The sequence below is a fragment of the Oncorhynchus masou genome, chromosome 5, assembly GCF_036934945.1.
Source record: "Oncorhynchus masou masou isolate Uvic2021 chromosome 5, UVic_Omas_1.1, whole genome shotgun sequence".
NCBI classification, from domain to species: domain Eukaryota; kingdom Metazoa; phylum Chordata; class Actinopteri; order Salmoniformes; family Salmonidae; genus Oncorhynchus; species Oncorhynchus masou.
In genome coordinates this window covers 16,558,863-16,571,056 of record NC_088216.1, presented here as the reverse complement: position 1 = coordinate 16,571,056, position 12,194 = coordinate 16,558,863, and positions in this window count along the sequence as shown.

Here is a 12,194-nt window from a genome sequence, read left to right as displayed (position 1 = left end):
AGCCAAGTTATGGTGTCTCCCAGCAATGCAGTGTGGGGACAGAGGGTAACACTGACCTGTAGAACCACCTGTCCTCTGAGTGACAACCCCAACCCCACCTACATCTGGTACAGGAATGAACAACGTCTAGATGAACCCACCATACTTTATTTAACACACAGTTACTCCTGTGCTGTAAAAGGCCACGAGGATCTGCACTCTCCTGCAGTGTGTGAGTCTGTAACTACAGTATTTTTTGCAAAAGATTATTAGGATTATTCATGTTTTTAAAATTTGCATCTTACCACGATTCTTACTATCACTAAAGTGTTATTGTTCAGTCCTGAATGAACTGATTTAAAGATCATTCACTAATTGATGAAACCGATGGGTTACTTTGGTATTTTAGGTGTTCTGGGTCAGAACTGTTTCAACGTGACTTACACCCATCAGAGTATCTGTGCCTTGAAGGGGTCAACAGTGGAACTGCCCTGCACATATCAACATCCAAGTTATCATGTAGTCTCAGAACCAAACTGGTATATCCAAGAGAAATATAATGAGATGCCTAAAATCCTGAGCTCGGTGCCAGAGTATGCAGGTTGTGCTGAGTACCTTGGAACTAAAGAGAAAGACTGCACCCTGAGAATCACAGACCTGAGAGAGATTCAGCAGAGTACTGGTTCACATTCAAGACTCGGACGCAACTCGATGGGTATAATTTCCTTCAAAGAGAGGAGCGTGTCTGGCTGTCTGTCACAGGTACCATTATGTGATGCCTCATCAGTTACATTCAAGTATTTTGACCTTAGTGGAAATGACAGTCTGTATAATAGGAATGTTTTGCTTTATATGATTAGACTTGTTGTCAAGGAACGTACTCGGGTATTTTTAATCCCAGGCCTGCAGGTGGAGGCGTCTTCTGCCATGGTGACAGAAGGAAAGGCGGCGATACTGACCTGTAGAACCACCTGTACTCTGACTGACAACCCAAACCCCACCTACATCTGGTACAAGAACGGACAACTTGTGAACACCCAAGATAACTACCTGTTCCTAGACCCAGTCAGCAGAGAGGATGCAGGCAGCTACTCCTGTATTGCAAAAGGATATGAGAATCTCCACTCTGCTGACGAGACTCTCACTGTCATTTGTAAGTATTTGTAAATAAATGACCGTTTTAAACTTCACTTGTACTGTGTGTGCTCTTGAATTGAGTTGAGTTCTTTTAAACTCCTGAACTTGAAATACTCCCAAACCGCACAATGAATTTGCTCGCTTTTTGGTGCTGCAGATGGTTAATAGCTTAAGATCAATGTCACGTGTTTGCAAGAAAGAGGACCAGAGATCTAGTCTCATCAAATCTAATCAAATTTAATTTGTCACATGCACCAAATACAACAGGTGTAGACCTTACCCAACAATGCCGTTCAAGAAATAGAGTTAAGAAAATATTTACTAAATTAACAAAGTAAAAAATAAAAGGTAATGCATAAAATGACATAACACTAACGAGGCTCAATACAGGGGGTACCGGTAACCGAGTCAATGTGCGGGGGTACAGGTTAGTCAAGGTATATTGTACGTGTAGTTAGGGATAAAGTGACTATGCATAGGTAATATACAGCTAGTAGCTGTAAATAGTCCAGGTGGCCATTTGATGAATTGTTCAGCAGTCTTATAGCTTGGGGGAAGAAGCTGTTAAGGAGCCTTCTGGACCTAGACTTGGCTCTCCGGTACCGCTTTCCGTGCGGTATCTGGGAAAACAGTCTATGACTTGGGGGACTGGGGTCTTTGACAATTTTTGGGGCCTTCCTCTGACACGGCCTAGTATATAGGTTCTGGATGGCAGGCAGCTTGGGCCCAGTGATGTATTAGGCCGTACGCACTACCCTCTGTAGCGCCTTAGATGCCGAGCAGTTGCCTGACCAGGCGGTGATGCCACCGGTCAGGATGCTCTCGATGGTGCAGCTGTAGAACCTTTTGAGTATCTGGGGACCCATGCCAAATCTTTTCAGTCTCCCGAGGGGGAAAAAGTGTTGTTGTGCCCTCTTTAAGACAGTCTTGGTGTGGTTACGTCAGAACCTATTGTTGAAGTGGCAGCATGATGTTGACTGTGTACACTTCCCCCTCTGTCTTCGTCAACACCAGATGCCCTCAAAAACACCTCAGTGTCAGTCAGTCCCTCTGGTGAAATAGTGGAGGGCAGTTCAGTGACTCTGACCTGCAGCAGTGATGCCAACCCACCTGTGGACAAATACACCTGGTACAAGAAGAATGTAACCTCACCAAAAGCATCAGGACAGAGTTACAGCATCACTAACATCATCTCTGAGGACAGAGGAGAATATTACTGTGAGGCTGTGAATGAAGTTGGTGCCCAGAATTCTACATCTCAATTGATAATTATAGCAGGTCAAATATGGTTTAATCATTCAAATATTTCAGGCTACGCTATATGGTACACGTGTATTCATGTTGTCCATGTTGGTTTAGGGAAAGAAACATCTGTGAAGAATGCAGCTACAGGTATCACAGTGGTTGTTCTGGTTCTCATCCTCTGTCTCATGTGGTTCAGGTGAGCATCTTGTCATTTCACCTTATCATTCTGATATGTTACTAGCTTAATTGTTGTTTATTCATTCATTCTGTCAATTACTCCCACGTTCATGTGCAAAACAGGAAGAAGGCCTCCACATCCACCTCTGTCAAGAGGGACACATCAGACAATGGACAGGTGAGTTAAGATCACATAATATTTTTTTGTTTTCTTTCAGATAATGCGCTTGATTAGGCTTCTCTAGCACAATGGAACAAATGGAATTTTGTTTCCCCATCAGGTAAACTCAAGCCTTGTTCATGTCAACGTCTCAGGCATGGCCATGACCCCGACTGCAGCACAGAGAACAGACAGACAGCCAGGATGATGTTCACTACGCCAGCATCTACTTCTCTGGCACCAGTATCCATGAAGTGCCTCTGTACTCGACCATCCAACTGCCTCGACCCCAGAAAGAGGATGTCCTGTACGATGTTGTGAAATTCAACCGCGCCAGTGCTGCCACCCAGTGAGCCAGTCCAGCCATTACATCAAATCAGAAAATCTCATAATTAAATGGTACTTGTACTTGACAGTTAGGAATGCATATAACACTTGTATGTTATGCAGACCAGAAGCTGCGTGGTTTAAATGTATTAAGATATGCAATGATTTAAAAGTTGTTTATTTTAAATGTATTAGCATCTATACAGACTATATGGTGCCTGAGGAAGGCCCCCAGCATCATCAAGGACCCCACACACCCCAGCCACGAGCTGTTCACACCCTTACCGTCGGGCTGACGGTATCGGAGCATGAGGTCGGATACCAACAGGCTCAGAGACAGTTTCTATCTACAATCCATCAGACTGCTTAACACTTGAACTGGACTGACCACTGTCACACTGTTTCTTTGCACACTGAGAATAATGGCGCCAGAGGGGATGACTACCATTTTACAGGCTCCTAACCGATTGTGCTATTTTGTGTGGGGTTTTTTCACGCTGTTTGTAACTTATTTTGTACATAATGTTTCTGCCACCGTCTCTTATGACCGAAAAGAGCTTCTGGACATCAGAACAGCAATTACTCACCTCGAATTGGAAAACGTTTTTTTTCGTTAATGCGTCTGACGCAAAGGATATACTGCTGCTGCCGGACCAGGACCAAATCCCGTCATTCACATGAAGAGGAGACAGAGACAGGGCCACAGATCCAGGTGCCTTGTGAGAATTTGTCGGCGTTTGGGTAACCCGCCTCTACTATCCGTCGTATTGGCCAACGTGCAATCACTGGAGAATAAACTGGATGAGCTCCATTTGAGACTATCCTACCAACAGAATATTAAAAACGGTAATATCTTATGTTTCACCGAGTCGTGGCTGAACAACGACATAGATAATACACAGTTGGCTGGGCTTTCCGTGCATCGGCAAGACAAAACTGCTACCTCCGGTAAGGCGAGGGGTGGTGGTCTGTGTCTATGTGTCAATAACAGCTGGTGCGGGATGTCTAATATTAAAGAAGTCTCAAGGTTTTGCTCATCTGAGGTAGAGTACCTTATGATAAGCTGTAGACCACCCTATCTACCAAGAATCTTCATCTATATTTTTCATAACAAAACTCTCTCTCGCCCTCCATTTGGCAAATCTGAGCCTAATTCTATCCTCCTCGTTCCTGCACTGTGAATATTATTATTTGAACCTGCTGGTCATCTATGAACATGTGAACATCTTGGCCATGTTCTGTTATAATCTCCACCCGGCACAGCCAGAAGAGGACTGACCACCCCTCATAGCCTGGTTCCTCTCTAGGTTTCTTCCTAGGTTCTGACCTTTCTAGGGAGTTTTTCCTAGCCACCGTAGATCTATACCTGCATTGCTTGCTGTTTGGGGTTTTAGGCTGGGTTTCTGTACAGCACTTTGTAACATCAGTTGATGTAAGAAGGGCTTTATAAATACATTTGATTTGATGATGATTTGCTTACAAGCAAAAACTAAAGCAGGAAGTACAAGTAAGTCACTCAATACGGAGGTGGTCAGATAACATGGATGCTAAGCTACAGGACTGTTTTAATAGCACAGACTAGAATATGTTCCCAGATTCATCCGATGGCATTGAGGAGTATACCACCTCAGCCACTGGCTTCATCAATAAGTGCATCGATGACATCATCCCCACAGTGACTGTATGTACATATCCCAACCAGAATCCATGCATTACAGGCAACATCCACACTGAGCTAAATGCTAGAGATGCCACTATCAAGGAGCGGGAAACCAATCCAGACACTTATAAGAAATCCTTCTATGCCTTCGAACCATCAAACAGGCAAAGCAGCTCTGACGATCATTGGATGTGGCAGGGCTTGCAAACTATTAGACTACAAAGGGAATCACAGGCACGAACTGCCCAGGCAGGCTAAATGCCTTTTATGCTCGTTTCGAGGCAAGCAACACTGAAGCTTGCATGAGAGCACCAGCTGTTCTGGACAACTGTGTGATCACGCTCTCTGTTGCAGATGTGAGCAAGACCTTTAAACAGGTCAACATTCACAAGATCGCGGGGCCAGACGGATTAACAGGGCGTGTACTCACAGCAGGCGCGGACCAACTGGCAAGTGTCTTCGCTGACATTTTCAACCTCTCTGTAATACCTACATGTTTCAAGCAGACCATCATAGTCCCTGTGCCCAAGAACGCCAAGGTAACCTGTCTGTAGCACTCACCTCTGTAGCCATGAAGTGCTTTTAAAGGCTGGTCATGGCTCACATCAACACCATCATCCCGAAAACCCTAGACCCACTCCAATTTGCATACCCCCCTCCAACAGATCCACAGATGACACAATCTCAATTGCACTCCACACTGCCCTGTCCCACCTGGACAAAAGGCACTCCTATGTGAGAATACAGCTCAGAGTTAAACACCATAGTGTCCACAAAGCTCATCACTAAGCTAAGGACACTGGGACAAAACACCTCCCTCTGCAACTGGATCCTGGACTTCCTAACGGGCTGCCCCCAGTAGGTAAGGGTAGGCAACAACACATCTGCCACACTGATCCTCAACACTGGGCCCCTCAAGGGTGCATGCTTAGTCCCCTCGTGTACTCCCTGTTAACCCACGAATGCATGGTCAAGCATGACTCCAACACCATCATTAAGTTTGCAGATGACACAACAGTGGTAGGCCTGATCACCGACAACACTGAGACAGCCTATAGGGAGGAGGTCAGGACAACAACCTCTCCCTCAATGTGAGCGAGACAAAGGAGCTGATTGTAGACTACAGGAAAAGGACGGCCGAACACGCCCCCATTCATATGAACATAGCTGTATTTGAGTGTGTCAAAACATCACCAACAAACTATCATGGTCCAAACACACCAAGACAGTTGTGAAGAGGGCACGACCATGCCTATTCCCCCTCAGGAGACTAACAAGATTTAGCATGGGTCCCCAGATCCTCAAAAAGTTCTACAGCTGCACCATTGAGCACATCTTGACAACTGCTCGGCATCTGACCGTAAGGCGCTAAAGAGGATAGTGCGTACGGCCCAGTACATCACTGGGGCCAAGATTCCTGTCATCCAGGACTATACTAGGCACTGTCAGAGGAAGGCCCAAAACATTGTCAATGACTCCAGCCACCCAAGTCATTGACTGTTGTCTCTGTGACTGCATGGCAAGCAGTACCGAAGCGCCAAGTCTAAGACCAAAAGGCTCCTTAACAGATTCTACCCCCAAGCCTTAAGACTGTTGAACAATTAAACAAATGGTTACTCTGACTATTTGCACTTTACCCCTACCTACAGTACATGTACATATTACCTCAATTACCTCGAATAACCTGTACCCCTGTATAGCCTCGTTATTGTTATTTTTATAGTTTTTTAAATTTATTTTTTACTTTATTATATTTTTCTTCCTGTGTTATACTTATGCTAAAATCTTTGTTCTAATTTTCTGAGACATTTACATTATGTTCGTATTGTTATCTGTTATTATGTCTTGTTTCATTATTGAGAAGGAACCTGCCAGTAAGCATTTAGTTGGACAGTGTTTACCATGTGTATCCTGTACATATGACTAATATAACTTGAAACTTGAAACGGTGACTTTAAATAAGATCCTAGAAGTGAGGATTGATGATGACATGTTGCCTCCTTTCTCATCAGAGCTCTCTCACAGGAGGACCTCTCTGTGGTTTATAGCACTGTCAACACACCCGGAAGCAAATTGACCTGAATGAAAGCAGACCTGAACACAACAAGAAGTTCTGAACACAAGATGACTCTGCTTGGGATTGAATTGAAAGCACATAGTCAACAAGCATACTACACTTGAATTTTAAAGTTGATTTAAGCCAACATCCGCAGCATTTACCGCAAATATGATCTCTGCAAACATCAGGAAAATTCTTGAAAAACTGCATTGTCAGCAGAAGACACTTTTTAGACATGTGTACTTTATATTACTAAATAAAGGGTCTACTATAGGGTTTAATATAGTATACTATAGGGTTTAATATAGTATAATATAGGGTTTAATATAGTATACTACAGGGTCTACTATAGGGTTTAATATACTATACTATAGAGTTTAATATAGTATAATATAGGATCTACTATAGGGTTTAATATAGTATACTATAGTGTCTACTATAGGGTTTAATATACTATAATATAGGGTCTACTATAGGGTTTAATATAGTATACTATAGGGTTTAATATAGTATAATATAGGGTCTACTATAGGGTTTAATATAGTATAATATAGGGTTTACTATAGGGTTTAATATGGTATAATATAGGGTCTACTATAGGGTTTAATATAGTATACTATAGGGTCTAATATAGGGTTTAATATAGTATACTGTAGGGTCTACTATAGGGTTTAATATAGTATAATATAGGGTTTAATATAGTATAATATATGGTCTACTATAGGGTTTAATATAGTATACTATAGGGTCTACTATAGGGTTTAATATAGTATAATATAGGGTCTAATATAGTATAATATAGGGTCTACTATAGGGTATAATATCGTATACTATAGTGTCTACTATAGGGTTTAATATACTATAATATAGGGTCTACTATAGGGTTTAATATAGTATTATATAGGGTTTAATATAGTATAATATAGGGTCTACTATAGGGTTTAATATAGTATACTATAGGGTCTACTATAGGGTTTAATATAGTATAATATAGGGTTTAATATAGTATAATATAGGGTCTACTATAGGGTTTAATATAGTATACTATAGGGTCTACTATAGGGTTTAATATAGTATAATATAGGATTTAATATAGTATAATATAGGGTCTACTATAGGGTCTACTATAGGGTTTAATATAGTATACTACAGGGTCTTCTATAGGGTTTAATATAGTATACTATAGTGTCTACTATAGGGTTCAATATAGTATAATATAGGGTTTAATATAGTATAATATAGGGTCTACTATAGGGTTCAATATAGTATAATATAGGGTTTAATATAGTATAATATAGGGTCTACTATAGGGTTTAATATAGTATGATATAGGGTTTAATATAGTATACTATAGGGTCTACTATAGGGTTTAATATAGTTTAATATAGCATACTATAGGGTTTAATATAGTATAATATAGGGTCTACTATAGGCTTTAATATAGTATAATATAGGGTTTAATATAGTATAATATAGGGTCTACTATAGGGTTTAATATAGTATACTATAGGGTCTACTATAGGGTTTAATATAGTATAATATAGGGTTTAATATAGTATACTATAGGGTCTACTATAGGGTTTAATATAGTATACTATAGGGTCTTCTATAGGGTTTAAATATAGTATACTATAGGGTCTACTATAGGGTTCAATATAGTATAATATAGGGTTTAATATAGTATAATATAGGGTCTACTATAGGGTTTAATATAGTATAATATAGGGTTTAATATAGTATAATATAGGGTCTACTATAGGGTTTAATATAGTATAATATAGGGTCTACTATAGGGTTTAATATAGTATACTATAGATTAATATAGTATAATATAGGGTTTAATATAGTATAATATAGGGTTTAATATAGTATAATATAGGGTTTAATATAGTATAATATAGGGTCTACTATAGGGTTTAATATAGTATACTATAGGGTCTTCTATAGGGTTTAATATAGTATACTATAGGGTCTACTATAGGGTCTACTATAGTAATATAGTATAATATAGGTCTACTATAAGGTTTAATATAGTATAATATAGGATCTACTATAGGGTTTAATATAGTATAATATAGGGTCTACTGTAGGGTTTAATATAGTATACTATAGGGTCTACTATAGGGTTTAATGTAGTATAATATAGGGTCTACTATAGGGTTTAATATAGTATAATATAGGGTCTACTATAGGGTTTAATATAGTATACTATAGGGTCTACTATAGGGTTTAATATGGTATAATATAGGGTCTACTATAGGGTTTAATATAGTATACTATAGGGTCTAATATAGGGTTTAATATAGTATACTGTAGGGTCTACTATAGGGTTTAATATAGTATAATATAGGGTTTAATATAGTATAATATATGGTCTACTATAGGGTTTAATATAGTATACTATAGGGTCTACTATAGGGTTTAATATAGTATAATATAGGGTCTAATATAGTATAATATAGGGTCTACTATAGGGTATAATATCGTATACTATAGTGTCTACTATATTTAATATACTATAATATAGGGTCTACTATAGGGTTTAATATAGTATTATATAGGGTTTAATATAGTATAATATAGGGTCTACTATAGGGTTTAATATAGTATACTATAGGGTCTACTATAGGGTTTAATATAGTATAATATAGGGTTTAATATAGTATAATATAGGGTCTACTATAGGGTTTAATATAGTATTACTATAGGGTCTACTATAGGGTTTAATATAGTATAATATAGGATTTAATATAGTATAATATAGGGTCTACTATAGGGTCTACTATAGGGTGTAATATAGTATACTACAGGGTCTTCTATAGGGTTTAATATAGTATACTATAGTGTCTACTATAGGGTTCAATATAGTATAATATAGGGTTTAATATAGTATAATATAGGGTCTACTATAGGGTTTATAGTATAATATAGGGTTTAATATAGTATAATATAGGGTCTACTATAGGGTTTAATATAGTATGATATAGGGTTTAATATAGTATACTATAGGGTCTACTATAGGGTTTAATATAGTTTAATATAGCATACTATAGGGTTTAATATAGTATAATATAGGGTCTACTATAGGCTTTAATATAGTATAATATAGGGTTTAATATAGTATAATATAGGGTCTACTATAGGGTTTAATATAGTATACTATAGGGTCTACTATAGGGTTTAATATAGTATAATATAGGGTTTAATATAGTATACTATAGGGTCTACTATAGGGTTTAATATAGTATACTATAGGGTCTTCTATAGGGTTTAAATATAGTATACTATAGGGTCTACTATAGGGTTCAATATAGTATAATATAGGGTTTAATATAGTATAATATAGGGTCTACTATAGGGTTTAATATAGTATAATATAGGGTTTAATATAGTATAATATAGGGTCTACTATAGGGTTTAATATAGTATAATATAGGGTCTACTATAGGGTTTAATATAGTATACTATAGGGTCTCCTATAGGGTTTAATATAGTATAATATAGGGTTTAATATAGTATACTATAGGGTCTACTATAGGGTTTAATATAGTATTATATAGGGTTTAATATAGTATAATATAGGGTCTACTATAGGGTTTAATATAGTATACTATAGGGTCTTCTATAGGGTTTAATATAGTATACTATAGGGTCTACTATAGGGTCTACTATAGTGTTTAATATAGTATAATATAGCGTCTACTATAAGGTTTAATATAGTATAATATAGGATCTACTATAGGGTTTAATATAGTATAATATAGGGTCTACTGTAGGGTTTAATATAGTATACTATAGGGTCTACTATAGGGTTTAATGTAGTATAATATAGGGTCTACTATAGGGTTTAATATAGTATAATATAGGGTCTACTATAGGGTTTAATATAGTATACTATAGGGTCTACTATAGGGTTTAATATGGTATAATATAGGGTCTACTATAGGGTTTAATATAGTATACTATAGGGTCTAATATAGGGTTTAATATAGTATACTGTAGGGTCTACTATAGGGTTTAATATAGTATAATATAGGGTTTAATATAGTATAATATATGGTCTACTATAGGGTTTAATATAGTATACTATAGGGTCTACTATAGGGTTTAATATAGTATAATATAGGGTCTAATATAGTATAATATAGGGTCTACTATAGGGTATAATATCGTATACTATAGTGTCTACTATAGGGTTTAATATACTATAATATAGGGTCTACTATAGGGTTTAATATAGTATTATATAGGGTTTAATATAGTATAATATAGGGTCTACTATAGGGTTTAATATAGTATACTATAGGGTCTACTATAGGGTTTAATATAGTATAATATAGGGTTTAATATAGTATAATATAGGGTCTACTATAGGGTTTAATATAGTATTACTATAGGGTCTACTATAGGGTTTAATATAGTATAATATAGGATTTAATATAGTATAATATAGGGTCTACTATAGGGTCTACTATAGGGTTTAATATAGTATACTACAGGGTCTTCTATAGGGTTTAATATAGTATACTATAGTGTCTACTATAGGGTTCAATATAGTATAATATAGGGTTTAATATAGTATAATATAGGGTCTACTATAGGGTTTAATATAGTATACTATAGGGTCTACTATAGGGTTTAATATAGTATAATATAGTGTTTAATATAGTATAATATAGGGTCTACTATAGGGTTTAATATGGTATAATATAGGGTTTAATATAGCATACTATAGGGTTTAATATAGTATAATATAGGGTCTACTATAGGCTTTAATATAGTATAATATAGGGTTTAATATAGCATACTATAGGGTTTAATATAGTATAATATAGGGTCTACTATAGGCTTTAATATAGTATAATATAGGGTTTAATATAGTATAATATAGGGTTTAATATAGCATACTATAGGGTTTAATATAGTATAATATAGGGTTTAATATAGTATAATATAGGGTCTACTATAGGGTTTAATATAGTATACTATAGGGTCTACTATAGGGTTTAATATAGTATAATATAGTGTTTAATATAGTATAATATAGGGTCTACTATAGGGTTTAATATAGTATACTATAGGGTCTACTATAGGGTTTAATATAGTATAATATAGGGTTTAATATAGCATACTATAGGGTTTAATATAGTATAATATTGTGTCTACTATAGGCTTTAATATAGTATAATATAGGGTTTAATATAGTATAATATAGGGTTTAATATAGCATACTATAGGGTTTAATATAGTATAATATATGGTTTAATATAGTATAATATAGGGTCTACTATAGGGTTTAATATAGTATACTATAGGGTCTACTATAGGGTTTAATATAGTATAATATAGTGTTTAATATAGTATAATATAGGGTCTACTATAGGGTTTAATATAGTATAATATAGGGTTTAATATAGTATAATATAGGGTTTAATATAGTATAATATAGG